Source organism: Vespa crabro, chromosome 10 (assembly GCF_910589235.1).
Source record: "Vespa crabro chromosome 10, iyVesCrab1.2, whole genome shotgun sequence".
NCBI lineage: Eukaryota > Metazoa > Arthropoda > Insecta > Hymenoptera > Vespidae > Vespa > Vespa crabro.
The window spans coordinates 138,098-160,101 of NC_060964.1; the positions used below are offsets into that span (position 1 = coordinate 138,098).

The 22,004-nt window shown below is 29.8% G+C and overlaps 1 long non-coding RNA gene across 3 annotated transcripts; it reads right to left on the minus strand.

Annotated features, from left to right (window-relative positions):
• Positions 1 to 17,268: 17,268 nt before the first annotated feature.
• On the minus strand, positions 17,269 to 21,948 carry LOC124427684. Of its 3 annotated transcripts, none has more exons than XR_006943003.1 (5): positions 20,361 to 21,397; positions 18,774 to 19,970; positions 18,027 to 18,134; positions 17,796 to 17,949; positions 17,269 to 17,687 (listed from the first exon to the last, which is right to left on the minus strand). It is a non-coding gene; the product is annotated as an uncharacterized LOC124427684 (long non-coding RNA). The 3 variants fall into 3 exon arrangements; XR_006943002.1 differs by adding an exon at positions 21,608 to 21,948 and having other exon boundaries at positions 17,272 to 17,949; positions 20,361 to 21,232; XR_006943001.1 differs by having other exon boundaries at positions 17,269 to 17,949.
• Positions 21,949 to 22,004: the final 56 nt, after the last annotated feature.

Genomic DNA, 22,004 nt, shown 5'->3' on the forward strand with positions numbered 1-22,004 from the left:
AATTAACCGACGTATATGGAGAAGATGTGTTGACAGTACGCCAGTGCCAGAACTGGTTTGCAAAATTTCGATCCGGCAACTTTGATGTCGAAGATGCACCACGTTCTGGAAGGCCGGTTGAAGCTGATAAGACACGATAAAGGCATTAGTTGATACAAACCGGCGAATAACAACACGTGAGATCGATGAGAGGTTAAATTTATCAAATTCAACTGTTTATGACTACTTGAAAAGCCTGGCTTTAACCTCGAAGCTCGATATATGGTTTCCCCATGTTCTCACGAAGAAAAATTCGTGTCGTCACGTTGACGTCTGTGATTCGCTTCCCAAACGTTACGAAAATGATTCATTTTTGAAGCGTATCATTATTGGGAACGAAAAATGGGTTGTATATAACAATGTCAAACGAAAGAGATCATGGAGCAAAAAAGATGAACCGGCTCAAAGCATTTCCACAGCCAATATCCATCAAAAAAGGTGATGCTGTCTGTTTGGTGGGATTTTAAAGGACTCGTTTTTTTGAGATTTTACCGGGTAACACAACAATTAATTCGGAAGTCTACTGTCATCAGCTGGACAAACTGAATAATGCACTTCAACAGAAAAGGCCAGAATTAATCAACAGAAAAGGTTTAGTGTTCCATCAAGATAATGCGAGACCTCATACAAGTTTGGTCTCTCGCCAAAAGCTTTTACAGTTTGAATGGGATACAATGCCACACCCACAATATTCTCCAGATCTGGCACCTTCGAATTATTATTTGTTCCGATCACTGCAAAATTTTTTAGACGATAAATCCTTCACTTCAAATGAGGAGATCAAAAATCACATCGATCAGATTTTTGCCAGCAAAAACCAAAAATTTTATGAGCGTGGAATCATGCTACTACCAAAAAGATGGCAAAAGGTATTGGACCAGAATGGCCAATATATAATTTAATGAAATATTTGTTCATTACACGAAAATTGTCTTTCATTTTCACAAAAAAAAACGAAATTACTTTCTGAATAACTCATTACTTTATTAGGTAAGTAAAATTCCATCTCATGCTTATAATAAAATGTATAAGTGGTTCATTCAAAACAATTTTTTTTAAGTATTAAGAAGGAGTAGAATTAATAGATACTATTAGTAATGCGATGGATCGGCTTTTCCATCATCTTAATTCAAATTTAACAATACTACACGGTAATCTTAGCCTGGATATCTTGGAAAGATTTTTCTTAATGATCTGAGAAATAATGTTTGAAACATTTTTTCAGTTACTTCATAGTAATCTAGAAGTAAGAAATATATATTTTAAAAGTTCACTTTACACACAAACAGTAAACATCGGAGCTCTCTCAGGATGTTTTTCGTGCAAGTATCAAAATAAGGACTTAAAATAAATATATTTTTATATTAGATATTTGCTAAATAATGTATAAAAGCACAGGCTGTTTTTATAAAAGACAATAGAGTTTCGCGAAATAAATTGAATGATCGTCCGTTAAAAAATAACTATCGCGTATTAAAGTCACTGCATCATTAAAAAGAATCTCAATCAATTTCGATGTCGACTTATACCTCATTCAATTAGCTACGAATCATTCACTCTCAATTTTGACCTAAATCGCGGACGAGTGTCTTGGAGCCAACGCAAAACCTCGTAAGTAGTAAGTGAATTTTTGAGTCTTTCCAACACTCAATCATATCGAAGACGAAAGGTCTGAATCGACACGAGTGATTGGTTATGATTAATTAGAAGAAGAATATTAAGAAGAAAATTAATCGATAAAATATCCAGAAATAAATTAAATAAAAAAATAGAAATTATTTGTTTCTCTCTCTCTCTCTCTCTCTCTCTCTCTCTCTCTCTCTCTCTCTCTTTCTCTCTCTCTCTCTCTTTCACTCTCTCTCATTCCTCTTTGATTTCCTTCGTCTTTTTTTCGTCTTTTTCTTTTCTTCTACTTCTATCTTTTTCTGCAATCGCATCAACAAAATTGACAATTCGTTTAAAAAAAAAACAATTAAATATAATGACGTATTTAAAATAAGTATAGAAATAAATCCCATGAGAAAGAGAGGAAGATAAAATTATTTTATCGATCGGAGATATGCGAGAAGAGAAAAAAATATATACGTAAGAGAGTAAGTGCCTACTTCCTTACTGATTTTACTTTGTACGATATGGAAAAAAAAAGATATGTAACCACAGATCATAATGTCAGGCTTGGATTCATTCTGTTGTCACTTTGGTCCAATTTGATTTTCTTTTTTCTTTTAATTCATTAATCCTCTGTGTTTAATTCGCTTTCACGGCAAACTATTGTTTTAATTCTTTTGGTAAAATTAACGATATCTTATACCAGCGGAAATTATGATCCAGTTTCCGGTTAATCCGCCTCTATGACCCACGTCCTCCAGCATCAGTACCAGCACCGCCACAACTCTCCTACTCCTTCCATTTTTTTTATCTATCTTTTTCTTCAACATAGCCAACGTATTTCGTTACGGCATAAGCCATGTTATCGGACATCTCAATTTTCTACATTCTTCGATTTTGTTCAATGCACTTAAGTACTCACGTAAATACATTGTGCGATACACATATATGTACGTAGATGCTACTGTGCGTACTTGTTAATCGACTTTACAGATTATATAAATTTTATAGTCATTTATTTATCTTCCGATAAATCAATTCAAATGTTCTCGAATTCTAATAAACTTTTCTATTCGATATGATTACTTGTACGTATATACATACATACATATATATGATAAATATATATACTTCCTATTATATGGGATAGTACTTGTATAATTCATAACAGTGAGGCCAGAATTCTCATCGAACAACGATATTCATTAAAAGAGTGGCGTCATAGCATCGAAGACAAACATCAATTACCTCAGTCGTACCTATCAATTTAGAAAAATTAAATTTAAAAAACTTAAAAAACTAAATTTTCTGCTTTGTATATACCATCTGCTTTATCACATTTTCTTTTGTGCATACAAGTATTTGCATGTTGAGTTAATTGTAATTTGCGATCGCATTTACACTTTTATTACACGTTTGACAGTAAATAATTTTTTCATAAGTTAAATAATTTTCATCAATAATGAAATTTAGATCGTTTCCGATCCAGCTTTTCATTAACGAAATTCTAGTTTTCTTAACTTTCGACATTTTAGAAATATTGAAACGCACTCTTACAAAGTTCACCATTTTATCGCTTCAATAATTAAACTGAACTGTTAGAATTCGAAATACTAACAGCTACATCTAATATTACGTTACCAATCCAATGTGTTATAAATGGTCTGTTGTAGCATATTTTCAACGTTATAATGACATATAATGGCTATCAACACTATCCGATTATATTAGTGCTGACCAATAGACTAAATTAATTTAACGAAATAGATTATTCATATGGGCATAATATATCCATGCACACGGTGAAGAACACATGTAATATATTATTGCATATGTTTTTAAACATAAATATTCAAAACATGCAATCTGTAAAATAAAAAATATTTTTAGAATCTCCTAATGAAAAAACAAATTTCTGTTCAGATACCATAAATTTATCTATTTTTTATAAATATATGAATTTGCATAAACATCCTGTCTATTCATAACATTAGCATAAACAATATTTATTTTACAATATTTAATTTACAATTATTTTCAAATTAATATATACATAAAATCTCATAATTCATACAACAATTTTCTTCAAATAAGTAATAATTTAACTCATTTACATTATTCGAGAAAGTGGGAAATTGGCCCATATAAACAAAAATGTTTTTTATTGTTTAGAGATAGAAATGTTTCAAAGTGCATAAAAAACATTGCATAAGAAACGAAATCGCATACGCAAAATATTTATAATTTGATTTAGTTCAATGAAGTTAATTCATATATACATTGAAAATACTTTGAGAAATTTAATCTAATAGTTTTATATATTATGATAGTACTTGAAATGGCCAATACATATAGCCACACGACAATTATCACACTGATAAAATGAATTTTCTTTTGTTGTAAAAAGAAAACTATACAATGTATATTGGAAAATATTGGCCTGTAAATCTTGATAATGATGAATATAGTATAATTTTTCGTGTTGCTGCAATTTTTATTTTTTGTTTATTTTGTTCAATTATTTCTTCTACTAATTTTTGCTTGGGAACGTAAAATGCTCTGCCTTTATGAATAATTTGGAAAATAACGTAACTGTTCAAAAGGATTGTGACGAGGTAATAAAAAAATATTTTCTGGTACATCTTCTGAAATCGTCACATAACATGAAATTTATTAAGAATTTATTTTCCTCCATTAATTCCACCCATGCTTTTATTGTAATTCAATACAACTGTTGGCTTTATAATGTTTTCTTTAATTTGTGATTTTGTTTTCCTGTATCAGCAAACTCCAAATTATGTATTGTTGATAACATAATAACGTCTTTTTTATCTTTCCATCTTATAGCTGAAATATTCTCCCTTTGGAGCTTTAATTCGTTCCAATTTTATATTTTTTAGAGTTTTAGGCATTCCTTTCTTATTTATTCTCGCCGTGCCAGAAACATTTGTTTTCATTTTATATAATTTATTATATAAATCAGAGGAACTGTACCAATTGTCAATATATAATCAATGACCATTTCATCAACAATTTTCTTTCTGCCATCATATCTAGAACAATTTTTGTGCTGCTAGTCCTTTCTTACTCTTATCCTTTCCTATATATATACCCTAAAATAATATATATACTTTGTTCAGGAATCGGATAATTTATAGAATTTTATTCCAAATCTGGCTATTTTTTATTTATTATATTGAATATAAGAAAGTCTGCTTCTATATTTCATCAGCGACTCATCTAAAGAAACATCTTTTTCAGACGTGTATATTTCTTTGAATAATTTTGCGATCATGTCAATCACCGTATTATTTTACTTAACGGATCTCATTATTACAAAAATGCCAGCTCTGCATTATTTAAAAAATCTGTTCCTGCTTATTACTTTCGAGAAATATGGAGTTTTTATGCTTGCATCAATCGATCAATAATTCTAGAGAGTATACTTTTTTATTTGTCCCATTAAAATTATTAGCCCTAAAAATATCTTTATCTCTAGTACCGTGATATCTGTTCATTTCTTCATTTTTAATGTTATTTTATATTTATCTACGACTTAATAATAATCAGGTTCCTTCACCAAGTATTAAAAAAAATCATTTCCAATAAATAAATTTGCACCATAATACTTTCTGCAGAATTTGGCATAATTTTTATGCCGGTGCTGCCTTTGGAAGATTTCAAAATGCTTGAAAAAGTTCATCGTTCGTCGACCTTGTATTATCGTTGATTTCAACGTTATTTGGATCGTCATTTTCTGAATCACTATATTCCAGTTGCAATGCACCACGTCGCTTTCGAAAAATTATATCACTGGCATCACTTTCATCACCACTATCATTTATTAAATAACTGTCAGAAGAATCTGGCAGATCATCTAAATAAAATCTCCAATATCGTTTCTTTTATTCATCGCGAAGAGTATCTAATATTTAAAAAATTATATAATAATATGGTAGCTTACAGTAGTACAATTTAACATCTATACTTCAATAATAGATAACAAATAATTGGTTGCCGTGACAACCTATTCACAGACTACTGGTCGGAACAAAAAACCGATTAATAGACTACTGGTCGGTAAAGTGTTAAGAAAAATAACAAGAATAACATTCTTGGGAAGATATTATTTGAATTGCAACGTGTAAATTTTAAATTTAATCTGAAACTTGAGAGTCTTCAATCATATTATCGAGTCGCGCGCGATTTTAAGTATATCTTTTTTCTTTCGCTTCTTACAATCAACTCGCTGTCCTTTCCTCTCGATACTCACGTATTTTTCTTTCTTCCTTCCTTATCGTTATCTCTTCCCCAATAAACAATATCTTCAAAAATGAATCTTTAGATTCATATGTTATGCTGGAGGAGCAAATATCACATGTTGAAACACAGTTAAGGAGGTTGCTCTCTATCAACTGATGCGGAACCCATACTTCAAAGCGATTAACATAGCCGATCTTTATAAGATTATTATGTATCGTTGTTTGCAGAATGTTAAAAATATCCATAAACCAATTCACGAATCGCGGATTTTGAACCATGGTATTGATTAATTCCGTATCCATAAGGATAGGTGGCGTCTGCGTTCTTCGTCTTCCAAATCTCCTAAACCAAGTAAGAAATGTTTGAACATTTAAAGGAACACACTCATACACGGGTAACACTCAAAACTCAGTTACCTTTTTTAAAGCGATGCAGCATTACATGCTGCAAATACTTCTTTTGATTTTCTATACTTAAAGGCGTATGAAATGTTTGTATAGACATTAGCATATAAAACAGATATTAGATACCGAAAAACATTTGGTACAACCTAATAAAAAAAAATTTAGTTAAGATACGTATGAACCACATTTGAATTACACAAAATGTAGTATTTAAAGGAAATATTCTTCGATGTACTTATATCTACAAAAAATTTACTTCGCTTTATTTTTATTTAAAGAAAATGAACTTCATTGTATTTGTATTGAAGTAAATTATATTTAAAGGAATCGTACTTCAATGTATATTTTGTAATAATCCAATGTTGTCTGTAGTAACTTAATACATCAATCAGCATATAAAATAGTGATGATTAATTTTCAAACCTTCATTATCTCTACCATGCTACGATAATAATATCAATATACTTAATAATACTCAGTTTATGAATAATAACCAACACTCTTCTACCTTTGGTTACATTTTCTAACGTCTTCTGAACCATTCTTTCTCTTTCCCAATCCAATATTATATTAAAAAGATAAAATTCATATAGAATTTAGAACAAGACACGTGCAAATTATTGATATTTAATCTCTTTATACTTCATTACTTCATCTAATATATGATGATTGCTTTATTAATGCCCTAGGATAGGCGATACGCTGTTCTATTCACCAGATAAAGTATAGTGCCTCTATCGCCAAATTGGGTTTCATAACCATTTGGATATTTTGTAATGAATTTATGACCATTAGCTTCTTTCGTCCTTTTTACGATCTGATACATTAAATGATGCATAATATATAATGAAATACTTTCAAAAAATATTAAAATTTTTATTCATATATTTTTCATCTCCTCGTCAGTCGCATCTTACTTTCCATATGTAATATTCTCCATTGTACTAGTTGCAAAAAATAAGGGCACTTAATTTATATACACTAGTACAGTATTTCTAATATAGCTAGAGTTAAGAGATCTAATGTCCCATTTATCAATAGAAATGTTACCCTCGTCAACATCATAAAGCAAAAATATCCAAATTGAAATTCTTCAAAATAACATGATCCGACTGAATTGGATAGTTAAATTTCACATTTTTAAATTCTATATTCTCTAAGAAAGAGAGTCCTTATCTTTTCTTATCTTTTCTCCGACTATCATTAGCGATAATACCATATTTAAGTACTATAAAATAAAATTCACGTACGATTATAAACAGTTTATATATATATATATATATATAAAATCTTGTAAGTAAAAATAATAAAATACTTCAAAAATTTGTGCACTAGCACTGATTACTCTTACGTATATTCCAAGCAATAAAGATAATTGAGAGTGAAATCTTTGAACTATTTGGTTTGCCATAAAAAATACCATAAGATCGCCGGATGTTAATTGCCCAATTGACATTAAATGACCATAAAAGTATAATGTACGAAGCAAAATACCATTTCAAAACAAATTTATTCTTGCTTGTAATAAACCGAGATCAAATCCTAAATTTTCATATAATTCAGATGCATGTTTAACTTTTTTAGATAATACTTCAGGTCTCTTAATTCTCGGTTTTCTGTTGCAAACGTTTTTATCTGTAAAAAAGGTCATAAAAATTAATACATTGACCGCCACAGTAATTATATGTGACCGCAGATTATTTCTCCTATAAGGCCACTGTGGCCATTGATGATCGGAATACTTTAAATGTTTATAATTGTAAAAATTCAATGAACATTGACAGTTAATGAATTTTAAATATCATGGCTAATTATAAAATACATCGAAATAACATTCATGATCTATAGATAAGAATTGTCTTATATAACCATATTTGTTATTATTTTTCCTTATATGTTTAGAATAATAAAAATACTTTCATGGGGCCCTGAGCAGAATAAGTGATTTCGGCGTGGCGGTCAACGTGTTAATGTTACGTTAGTATATCATTTGAGCAGATTTTAAGAGAAGAAACCACATTAGAATTGATTTTTAAGCTTTCTTTATGAATTTTTTCAATTTTTTCAATAAAATAATTAGAATTCATTGAAATTTTGGTATCATTTTATTTGTTTTGAACTACATCTCGAATTTTTTTTAAGTCGTTTTCGACGGAAATGTCCAAACTATAAGCTGCCATCCATCACAGGTCGTTATCGAAATTGGTTATTTGCATACTTCGTGGAGATCACAATTTCGATTTGAAACCAAAATGGTTTATATCCTACATTATTAACATGTTTTCTAAGAATATGAACTAAATCAGAACTGAAAATATTGAAAATTGAATGTTTTAGAGATATTTAAAAAAAATATTTCAATTTTCACCATTTTTTTTTTCAATTATTTTGTAATAAAAAACACTTTAAATTATATCATGTAGAAAATTAGTTCATATTCTTCGTAATTAAATAAAAAAAGATCTCACATTTTTTAATAACGATTGGTCAATAACTTTTTGACCTAGAATGTAAGCAAGTCTAAAAAATATCGTTTCGAAAAAAACGCATTTAAAAATAAACTTATCGAAAACTAGAAATTCTAAACAGTAATCAATTATGTAAAGTGCTTACTGATTAATCAGCTATTCCAGCACCATACAAAAATACTTGTTCTTCTTCAAAAGCATTATTTAGAGCTTGCATCTCCTCTTTTCTTACTTTCCGAGTTTCCTTGGTCTCCAAAGAGCTGCGTCTATTTTGTCGGTTCACGCGCTGCTCATCCATTTGTTGTGTGTAATTGAATTTCTGCGGGCCAACTACAATATTCAACTCATTCATAACCATTAGAAGTGCTGAATTTTCTTCATTAAATAAGTCAATTAAATAAGTCATAAGTAAATGCTACTTTGATCATTTTCAATCTAGAATGCAAATGTTTTGGAACCAAGCGTCGAACTGTTGTTACGTTTTCACTGAAACTTTGTTAGCAAACTAAAGTATTCACAGTCACATTTTCACTGATTGCACTATAAAATTTTTGGCACTAGCATTTTCATTTTTGTCGACACTTTCTTTGTTGGTATATCGATTTTTATGGAATGATCTCTTACATGGTCTACTGCATCGGTCAATGTTTCATGGTATCTTTTGAATAGGAAGAGATTTTCTTCTTGTAATTTTCAACAAACGCGTGAAAAGCCAAAGCTTAACCAATGCAATACAATCGAAATAATGCCGACACTTCTAATTGCTTCTACATAAATCCTATACAGTGAGCATAAAGAAAAAATATCTGTTAAGATCCTCTTCCTCTCCTAATATCTCGTAATATAGTGGTATTGAGCCAGGTAACTAAATAAGAGACTACCTGTATGACCGTTCCATTCTACTTGCTGTGCGCTAGAGCGCCAATTTGAACATTCCTATTTGTGCTCATAACTTAGGAACAAATTTGAATTTTATTTTGAAGCTTTAGAAACATACTTTTCAATAGTTATACTAACAATTTATCCAAAAAAATCAATTTTTTGAACCCTTTAATGTGGTTTCCCTCCTTGAAGTATATTATAAACCTTAATATACCGTTCGTATATTTCAAATAGCTTTTTTGCAGATAGCAGTTGCTTTTGCAAATTGGTTTTGTGCTTTTGTAGACAACTCACACAAACTTTTTCTAAATATAATACCAATAAATATAACTATTGGCATACATAATAACATTGTATCTGTTAGTTGAGCTGATAACATTATTACAGAAATACGAATGATTAACATTATTACAGAAAATATAACATTATTACAGAAAAACCAATAATTTGTGTAGAACTTCTTCAGCCTTGGGATATACATACATTGAGCATAAAAAGTATTCGTACAGCAGTGAATTTGAATAAAAACTTTATAATTGTTTATATATAGCATATTTTTTTATTACAAAAAAATGTTAACAAAAAAAAATATATATATTCTTAAAAATTTCTAAAACGAATGTTATTAAAAAATAATTATTTATTTATATTTGTTATGAATAAAATATTAACAAATTTTCAGAAGTTAGCAGAATATGTACGTGTAATAAGTATTCGTACATTTCTACGTGTACATCAAAAACTATATATTTTAATACATAAACAAAACACAAAAAACAATTTATTTATAATTTTAGTATTTATTGAGATTTCCTTTAGATTGTATTTACAATATAATGTCACGAATCAAAAACTGTACGAATACTTATTACGCGGACCTTTTTTGCTATTTTTGAATAACATTCGTTTTAGAGATTTCTAAGAATATGTATATATACATTTTTTATTAACATTTTTTTGTAATAAATAAAGTTCTACAAAGTTTTTGTTCAAATTGATTGCTGTATGAATACTTTTACACTCACTTTTACAGTACTTTGAATGTATTTTTGAAATCCTGAATATCATTTGTTAATCGACTTATTATTTTGCCAGTACAATTTTTATCAAAGAATGTAACTTCTTGCATAATAATAGATTTGAATACATTTTTACGTTATTTTATTTCTCACACAATTAAGTAAATTTATATTACAGAATAAATTTAATTTAATATCTGTTGGTTGATAAATAAATTTTATATCTATGTTTGTTATTTATAATTCAATTTGATCGGAATACTTTTTGCTACATCATTTGTATAAAAAGTTAAAGTACAAAAATTGTATTGTGTAGAATCGATTTACTTCAATACCGGCATCTTTGATGTCACAAGCAACTTGAAAGCTAAATTCGTAATAAGAAGTATATACAACAGTATATATTTTTGATCAATATTTTCACATTTACTGACAAAGAAATCAATAACTGCTAAATATGTAATATATAAAGTTAGTCAAAAAAATCTCCGTAAACCGTATTAAAATTTTCTTAATGTTGTTTATCTCCAAGCGGAATGTTAATAAATAAATAATTTTTACTCTCATATATCCAGTTACATAACATTTATTATTAATGAAAAAGAAAAAACAATATATTTATTTATTAAAAAGTAAAATAAAGAAAAAGACAAACATAACAAAAATAAGATCAAAAAAATTTCCGTACATATAACTTTATTAATCATAATATTTTAAATGAATGATCTGTCTGTCCTCCCTTCACTTTAATTACCTTTTGTAATCTTTTTAGCATCGTGCCAACTAATTTTTTAGTCACTACGTGGGATATTCCATTCAAATAAAATTTTGGACTTTAATTCTTCTTTGTTTTTAATATTATATTATCTTAAGTTCCTATTAATATTCAAATAATATTTCTATTAATATAATCTTCATAGATATTGTATAGGTATTGAGGGGGTGTATGAAATTGCTTCGGAACATTATATAATATCCATTCCTTTACTTTTTTTGCAATGTACTTTATATATATATATAATTGTAAATTCTGCTATTTTATTTCCTTTTCATATAAATGTTCGTAGAACTGATAAATAAACCATTGACGTTTTCAGAATCTACAATTGATCGAGTTCGTAGAAAAAAATAAAATAAATTCAAATTATTTAGATAATTAATAATAAATGGTTATCATGATTATATTATAGTTAACAATTATCAAATATAATTATCAAACAATACAAATACCGAACAATAGATAATATCATAAAAATAGAAAATCAATGTAATATCTAACTTTTTTACGATCTATATATTTACACACATACGTACGTACGTACGTACTTACATGCATATGTATATATGCTTATATATATAGTATTCGATATATTCGAGATACCCAGTAGATTTCGTTGCATCAACCGTTTTCTTTATCAAAGGAGCGTGTTTCCTCTCTATCTCTCTCGCTCGCTCTCTCTCTTTCTCTCTTTGCGATTATCGTCGATAATTGTTTCTTATTGGAGAGGATTCCGAAACGGGCGTCGACACATACGAAACGTGACACAGAGTGCTATTGAAACTTTGCTTGGCTCAATTTTGTAATATTTTCGATATTAACCTTTGGCAGACTTTGAGACACACCAGACGTACCATACGGTAGAAATTCAATCGCGACGTACAATGAGAACGGTGAAACTTTTCGTTAGGCTTGCATTTCTGAGAAAGTATATTCAAATAATCAAAATACTAAACTCTACTACATTAAAACAATATTATTTATTTCTTTGTATTCTACATTGAATTGTTAATATACATACTAATAAATTTAACATTAACATTAAGCTTTTTTCACAATATATCTAATAATCTATTAAATTATAGTACAATTCGAATCATGGATAAATACATATTTTTACATCACATTTCATGCATTTATAATGTGTCTCACTTCTTGTATTATGTTTTCTACACATTTGCGCTTTTTGTTTTTCCGATTTGCTGCATCTTTTACGTTTTCTTTTTTTTTTTTTTTATAACTCCAAGGAATTTCCCCGTAATTTGTCACGTGAGACATTCGGGGAGTTATTTTACTGAATTGAGGATAGCACGTGAGTGCTATTCCCAGTGGAATAGCACTATTATAATATCCTATTGTTTCAGACTTGCGTAACTAGATCTTGAGGCCTTTTTTTTAAATCTTCTTGCTGTATTGTTGTAGAGAGTGTTGCTAGCGGGTTAGGATGATTTAGGGTCCTTGACAGGTCCTTTGACAGACATCCGCTGTATCTCCTTTGATACTGCTGGGATTTGTAAATCTTTATGTATGTCCTCATTTTTGACATATCATGGCGCGTCCACAATTGTGTGGATTATTATTGATTGCATAGCTTCCATTTTAGAGATATGGCTTTTAGCTGCCGGGCACCATAACTGGATGCCGTACATCTAAATAGGCGTTATTATTATTTTTTATATTAGTAACTTATTTTCTATACTTAGTTTAGATTTTCGACCTGTTAACCAGTAAATGTCTTTTCTTTTAAGTTTAATTTGTAGTATTTTTTTATGAATGTGTTGTTTCCAGGTTAGTTTAGAGTCAGGATGCAAACCCAGATATTTAATTGATTTAGTTTGGGGTATTTCATTATTGTGTATAATGATTGTTGGTACTTTGACTTTGCGAAGAGTGAATATAATGTGATTGCACTTATTGTAGTTGATTTTAATTTTTCGATCTATCAGCCATTTTTCAAGCTATTTTATGTGATTTTGCAAGATTATAGCTGCTTCTTGTAGATCTTCGTGTGTAGTTAAAATTGCAATGTCGTCGGCGAATGTACTTAATATAGTATCTTGCGTTATCGGGATATCCGCAGTGTAGAGCGTATAGAGGTCCGGATCCAGTACACTTCCTTGTACTACACCGGCAAATAATACGTGTACAGTTGAGTGCGAGTCTTTAACTTTAACGTAAAAGGTTCTATTGTTTAGATATGATTTAAGTAATAGATAAATTGGTACTATCATGCCATACCTTGTCAAAAACTTTTTCTACGTCTAAGAATAGACATGTACAGTATTTCTTGTTTTCCATAGCAGTTGTTATTTGGTTAATTAATCTATGAACCTGTTCACTTGTAGCATGTTTCTCCTTAAAGCCAAACTGGTGATCTTGTATTAATCGTTTTTTATTAATTATTTTTTTAATTCTAGCTAATATTTCTTCTAAATTTTTTCTAAAAGTTTGGATAGAATCGGTAATAAAGAAATAGGTCTGTAAGAGGATGGTTCATGAATATCTTTATTCGACTTAGGCAGCATTATTATTTCTGTCAGTTTCCATGAGTCAGGGAAGTAGTGAAGTCTAATTACGGCGTTAAATATTATGATAATCATTCTGATGGCTTTTTCTGACAGTTCTTTAATTACTTTCCCACTAATGAGATCAAAGCCTGGAGATTTTTTAGTTTTTATTGTATTTATCAATTGCTTTATTTCTTTTTTGTAGTCTTGTATATCAAGTTGTTTTGATCTTTGCTTTCAGTACTGTCGCATACGGTTGTAGTCTTTATTGTCGTAGCGATACTATTTGGCTAAAAAGTTTGATATAAGTGGTTTGCAAATGTCTTGGCTTGTTCCGTGAACGTCTTTGCCCAAGATCCGTCTGGTTTTCGCAATGCTGGAGTCTGCATTATTGGTCTATTTAATTTTTTTGTTGCCTTCCAGAGTGAATAGTTTGTATCTTCATTTGGCGTAAGGTTTAAGAGATATTTGCTAACCTCGGAATTACAGTATTCTTTTATCATTATTTTAACCTCCAATGTGAGGGCATTTAACTGCCTTTTATTTTCTTCTGTTTTATGCCTTTGCCATTTGTATTTAGCTTTTTTTTTTTGTTTAATTTTCTGGAAAACATAGGCTGGGTATGAATAGCTCGTTTTATTTTCTTGTATATTAAGAGTAGATAAGCCTGCTGACTCTTTAATTATTTTTGTTAAATAGTCCACGGCATTCTCGATGTGTTCTGATGTTTTTTCAATTTAGTTTTTTTGTCAATAGTTGATATAAATTTATCCCAGTCCGTATTTTTATTGTATAATTTGGATGTAGCTTCTATGTGTTTTTGTAGAAATTCTAACAGTATAGGTGTATGATCAGAGCTCAGTTCTGTGCTTGAGATTAATTTGAAATACGTCTTGTTCAGTCCTTTAGTTATGGCGAAATCTAGAAAATCTGGTGATTTGTTTGATGCTGCTGGCTAATAAGTAATGTTCCCCCTTTTGTGGTGTTAATGATAATTTCTATGTGATTTCGAGCAGTGCTTTATCTCTAGATGAAGTTTTTTTTGATCCCCAATATTTGTGCTTAGCATTGTAGTCTCCTACTGCTATAAATTTGTTTCCTAGACTTTTAAAGAAGTTTAAATATTGCTCTTAAGTAATTTTATGTTTTGGCGGTGAATATATAGCCGATATTTGTGTTTCTCCAGTTATGGTTTCTAGTGTAATTGTTGTTGCTTGTAGATAGTCAAATGAAGTGTTAGCATATAAATAGTGTTTAATATTATTTTTAATGATAATCACAGGACCCCGTGTGCTTTTCCCGATGGATGCTTAGTATCATATATGCTGTAGTGTGGTATTTTTATATAATTTTTAACTGTAAGGTGAGTTTCCAAAATTGCCATAATATCAATATTATGTGTGTAGATGAAAATTTTGAGTTCTTGAAGTCTTTGTTGTAACCCGTTGCTGTTCCAAACAGCTATTCTGATTGATCCATCCATTATTTGTAGGTATTCAAGAATTTAATTAAGAGGTCTAACATGATGGTTATTTGATGTTTTTGTTGCTGTAACAGTGATGTTTGTGTTGAGAGCATGTCTGTTATGAGTTCTGTATTTTTAGAAGATTGAATTAAAAATTGTTTAAGATTTGCATATTCGTTTCAAGGAGAATTTTTTGAGCAAATAGCAGGTAATAGGTTTTGTTGTTGCAAGGTCTGTTTGGCTGTTACTTGTGCATAAGTTCTGTTATTCTTGTAAAAGTGTTTAATATAGTTTTGAGAAGTGTCTATTTTTGGATTGTATTCTGTGGTATAAGGAATATAGTTATTGTTAGTTTCAAATAATGTTCTTCGTTTTAAAGGAGGAAATGTTTTGTGTTGTAGTTGTTTACGTACCAAATCGTCTTTATAACTTGCTGGATGATTACCTTGGCAATTAAAGCACTTTACGTTTACTAGTTTATCCTATTGTGGGCAAAATGTAGTTAAGTGATTGCCTGCACATTTAACACAAGCAGGTAACCTATTGCAGTAATTTTTCGTATGACCGTAGGTTTGGCAACGGTGGCATTGAGGTATGTCGCGTTTCGGTATTAGCGGTTTGAATTTAATTAATGTGTTCAGTAGTTTTTCTATGCTGTATATGTCCTTGTTATTATTATTTGGTTCAAGTTCAATAGCAAATAGAATTAGTGTCTGTTTAGTATCATATTTGACTATATTATTAATCGATCTAACAACGTGTTTGTGTTGCTTGAATTCATCAATGATTTTCTGTAAATTTGTTTTTGGATAAATTCCGCATAGAATTCCCTTGTAACTTCTTTCACCTTTAAGTTGATAGATGTGAAAATTTGCGTTTTTACTTTTTAACTCGTTTATTACTTTTCTATAGTGGTCCGAGGATGATAACTGGATTTTTGTTTGATTATCTGTGAATTGCTTTAAAGTAAAATTGTTATTACCTGCTTGTTGCACGAGTAATTCTATCAGCAGTTCAATGACTTAAGCCTGAGTGTAAATAGGAGGTTTATTTCCTTCATTTGTTTTGGTGTCTTCATTTGTTTTGGTGTTACCTATCGGTGTAGCATCGGTTTCAGAGAGAATACTGTTGAGTTGTGTGTAGGTATATCTTGTAGCCACATTTCAGATTGATGGAACGTGCGTGAATTTGTCATATCTGCGATTGTATTAGATTGCCTTTTTTGCTAGTAGATAAGGACTCAGCTCAATAGATTGAAGCGTTAGTGGACATTTCGATATCCTCTACTTCGTTATTTGATGTGTTCCGTATGGAACAGGTGTCTCCCAATTTAGAGATTTTTAACTTTATTGGTGGTATGTTTGAGCCAGCACACATACGATGTATGCTTACTGTCTCACCGCGCCGAAATAATACAAGAGGTCGTTAATGTAAGCTATGAGAACGAAATTATTAATTTATAAGTTTATGCGTGTAGAAAGAGAAAGAGCTGATGTGCACTTGTCGAAGTGGAAAGAGAAACTCCGTCTTTTACGGAGTTACGTATGAAGACGGAAAATGCGTTTATGTCAAACGAAAAGGCTCATTGTTAGTACTTTTACCTTTTGATTTGCATTCATATGTTCTATCTGAACTATATTTTTGTAAAACTTGTTCATTTTAATTTACTGAAAAATATGTTTCTTTCATCCAGTTACAGAGTTATATAAAACAAATTTATTATATACAAAAATGTATTATACAGCAAAAATGTATTATACAGCAAAAATGTATTATAAAAATGTATTATACAGCAAAATCAAATAAATAAAAACAGAATTTTTTGTATCATTTTAAACTTTTTCTAGTAAAATACAGATTATATAAAATCTGATCAACTTTGTCAATCGCTCCCGTTGTGTTATTATAATCAATTATACATAGTGATTTGATTATTTTTTATTTTGTTAGGTAATGTATCTTATTTGTATCAATCATATTGGGTGGTTCATGATAAATGAAAATTGTCCACACTTCCCTTTTGTTCATCCATTTCAACGCTAATGTTTTTTTTGTTGAACGAAATTCTTTTTTATCTTTTTATTCAATTTCGGTATACCCAACTTTTTTTTTCTTATTGTTTCATATACGTTGGTTAAATTTTTATGTAACTCGAGGAATACACTGGGATTGTTGTACCAATTATCGGTCATGAATGTATGACCTTTTCCAAGATATAGCTTAAGAAATGTTATTATTGTCTGTCCGGACTTTCCTATCGATTTTGATGATATATCTTCAAATATTATCATTTGCCCCAAAATATAATTCTCTGAGTCCTTCCGAAAAGAAAATTTGAAAAAAATCGAGAATAGATAATTACCATTTACATTTGCTACAATTCCATTATTCTCATCATCAAATCCGTGAAGTATAAGTTAAAAATTAGAATCATTTGTTATATCATATTTGCATGCATTTTTTCTAGCCATTTTCTTATCCCAATTTGTCATTTTAAGGATAAAACAAAAAAATAACTGAAAAATATAAATAAACATATTTAAATAATATATGACTAATGAAATATATAATTACTGAATTAGGATTCTCTTACATTTTACTGAAATAAGATCTGCCGGAATTATTATCGATGAAATTTTCTAGGCGCCTATAAGCGTCTCTCATGTCAGTGGACCAAACTAGTTTCAGCAGCTATAGGCACCTACAATACCACAAGAGTAATATTTTTAAGCGCCTTTAGGCGCCTATGGTATCACAAACTCAAACTTTCTAAGCGCATTTAAGCGTTAACAGTAGTAAAGGGTTAATGCATGAGAGATCAGTTTTTCATTTAAAAATATTTTTTAATACATACTTAATAATCGATTTGAAAAATTTTAATATTCAACCATATTTTAATTTTTACACGTCTGTGTATGTATAGTTGTGTGCGCGTGTGTGTGTATTTCAAATTTTTATAAATAAAATAATACGGGAATAGTTACTTTGATTAAATAAAAAAAGTAATAATAATAAATTTACTATTTTACTCTTTAAGTACAAATATAAATCGTTTTAAATAACAATTCGACGAAGTATAAAATGAATCATTTAAAGAAAAAAAAAGGCATGAATATATAATATAATATGTGTTACACATACATATCTACATATATATGTACATACTTATGTTCATTGTTATATAACACATTAATATTCATTCCATTAATAAAAATGAATTAAATGATGGAATATTTACTATTTATATATAAATAAATATAAATCATTTTGAATATATATATATATATGTGTGTGTATATATAAAAAATATGTAAGACGTTAGATCGAAGAATTAATTTACTTGATAAATAAAAAAAAACGCGGCGTTAACAGCTTCTATGTTTAATCTTGTTCTATGTTTGGTCAATTGCTCGTACTGGGCCTACCGATCACGATTTTTCTTGTCAAGTTTCAACAAAAGTGCTCTAGCCATAGTCAAATTAGCCTCGGTCTTTCCCATTTTCAATTGCAAAGACGCGGTACCGCGCGAATATACAGGCAATTCTTCTTGATGCTGTGCAATACGACTTTTCATGGTATTCAGACCAGCCGCCAATCTTCCAAGCTGTACCTCGGCAGCCGATAATCGTTTACAACTAATTCATATAATCGTAATGTTTTTCTTTGTTACTTTTGTAATATAATATATTCATAATAAAATTGAATTTTAAAATAGAAATTAATTAAAGATTATACTCGGCAAATATACTCGGCGATTGTTCACGTTCCAATGATGCAACCCGTTGAAGAATTTGTCAGTATTGTAAATTAGCAAGTACCCAAGCTGCAAATGGGTTTCGGAATGTCATTGCAATTGCATGCGAAGCAATGGAATTTGGCCTCATTGTTTTGTATATTGTTCTCATTATGTAATGTTTTGCTCTTGCATCTTTTATCTTCCACTGATTTATTTTCGTATTATCTTTACATTAATTTGCTACTGTTTTTCTCCTATCTATCTTTTAACTCTTTTGATGCAAAAATATAATATATATTTCAAGATTCCAAAAAGGATATGTTTCAGTGCTTTATATCACTCATATATTTGAGATCTCATCTTATTTATACATAATTGCCATCTTGTATGTACAATATACATCCGTAGAATTTAATGGTAAGTTCTAGGCATGTACTTGTAAATTTAGAAAAAACCATGAGAATTTTAATGGTTGAATCCTATGTTAAAACATAACATAACACTGCAGAACAGATGCATATGAAAAAGGAACCTTTCAGTATTTTTTACACATATCATTTTACACAATCCCTGTTTTAAAAGCTAGCTCTAACCTATCAGATAAGTGGAAGAACTTGCTCTTTTGAAAACATTAGAATTTTAAATGTAACTGCATTTATTAAATTAAAGAGCAGTAATAATTAGTTATATTATGGTACAGGTAGACCAAAATCTACATACACTGCTACCATACACTTTAACCAAACACTGCAACCATACACTCCAACTATATACTACAACTGTAGGCTGTTTGTCACAAACCTAAAAAGAAGAAACATATTCGCACTAAATCTTAAATGTATAGGTACCATTGATGATGTTTAGTCTATCTTCTCTTCTCAAGTCTATCTATAATAGTTTGAGAATCTATAACAAATTTGAAGTACCCTAAGTAACAGCTGACAAATTTGCTGAAGGAATTAAGAAATTAAAGAACACAAACCCTAAATCAAACTTACACATATGTTAAACTTAACATATATATCCTATCAAACTGTGCAACTTCCCAAATCTAGTCCTCTTGTAATTTTAAAATACTTGTAACAAGATTTCCAAACCTGCACCAATCCTACCACTTATTGATCCAAATTTTAATTATCAAAACAAATTGTTATATTCATAAAATCAATAAACGACGGATGAGACAATTACCTCTATCAAAGTTTGATCCTTTAATCTCTACAAATTCACAATGTTTCATTTCAAGGGAGAGGCTGTTATGTCTGCTCATCCAATTCCTATCTCCTTCTTTAACTTTTTATTTTTTCCACAAAGGCCGTATAGAACAAAATCCTATCTTCTCTTTTGGCTTGTATATATTTTCCATCACCTTGACTCTCTTTCTCTTTTTCGACTTCTCTTTTTCATTCTTTCTTTTCCATGTTCGTTTCTTCCTGATCGAACGATCTTCGATTCAAAGTAATATATATAAACTGATCGATTTTTACGAAGACGTCAAAAAGAACTATTATCTCTGTATGAATTATATGGAAAGGAAGAAAATAAACTCTTCAATCGATTCCTAATCTGCAGTATTTTCCAATCCATAAAAAACCTAAACGTCGCATACAATTTAAAGTTTTCTTTATTTATTTAGATTCGAAACGATTCAGTATTTCAGATTTCATCAATAATAATCATCCACTGTGGCTTCTTTTCCGATGTCGATTTGTAATTCTTTGGAAACAACCATTTTTTCCTATCATGTCGTTTAATATAGTGCCTGCGCGTAGAAAAAATTAACAACCGCTGGTAACAGGAAACTTAATTTTATTAACCCGTTCCCTGCCATGTGGGACGTATGCGCCCCACCCTGAACTTTCCGTTCAAGACATTTGAAATTCTCATTGATACAATTCGTATGGTAAAGTAATATTTAACCACGTGTTTATTAAAATAATTCTTTGAAAATTAAATTACATCCTTTTCTTGATAATTATGGTTTGTATTATTGTATAGATTGTAAGGCATATGTTAAAAGTAAAACTAATCGTAAAACGTGGGGCATGTACACTCCTGACGACCTAAACAGAAAGTATCCAAAAATCAGACTAACACAGAACGTATTAAAATAAACTGAAGTAACTTTCTAAAATGTCTTAACGATCTATGCCGAAATTTAGATAGAAGTGTAAGAAATAGGAATTTATAGTTTTCTAATATTTAAAAAGCAACGCTGCTGTTGTATTATTAGGTTGGAAACTATGAAACGGGCGTTGAATGAAAATAAATAACTAAACAAAAACGCCCGTTTCATAGTTTCCAACCTAATACTTCTCCAGTTCTAGTAAATTAGTTACTATGTTCGCCACATCAGCGATCAATGCAAATGGAGCATAACGGCAAACTATTATGCACGCATTTCGCACCAATAGGATTGAGTTAACTGTTCTAATTACATTGATTGCATTTTCACGAATCTCTTGAGATGCGTTTGCCATTTTATTATATAGAGATATGATCGAGATAATGTTGGAGTATCAGCTTCTTGAGAGTTTCTTTGCGTGTCGACGAGCTTTCGACTGACATCATCTTTCTCATTTGTTAATTCATCATTCATATCATATCGAAATCAATACTACAGAGTCGATTTTACTTCTAATTGAGGAAGATAACACTCGAACTTCCGTTTAACAGAACAATGAATATATTTGACATTAATACAAATTTAATAAAATGAAGTATATAAAATTGGCACAAATAACAATTCAAGAAAAGGACCAAAGTCTTAAGCGTTTTCCATGTATCAGAGTCCACATGCATCAAAGTTACTGAAACAGGATTGGCTGAACAAAA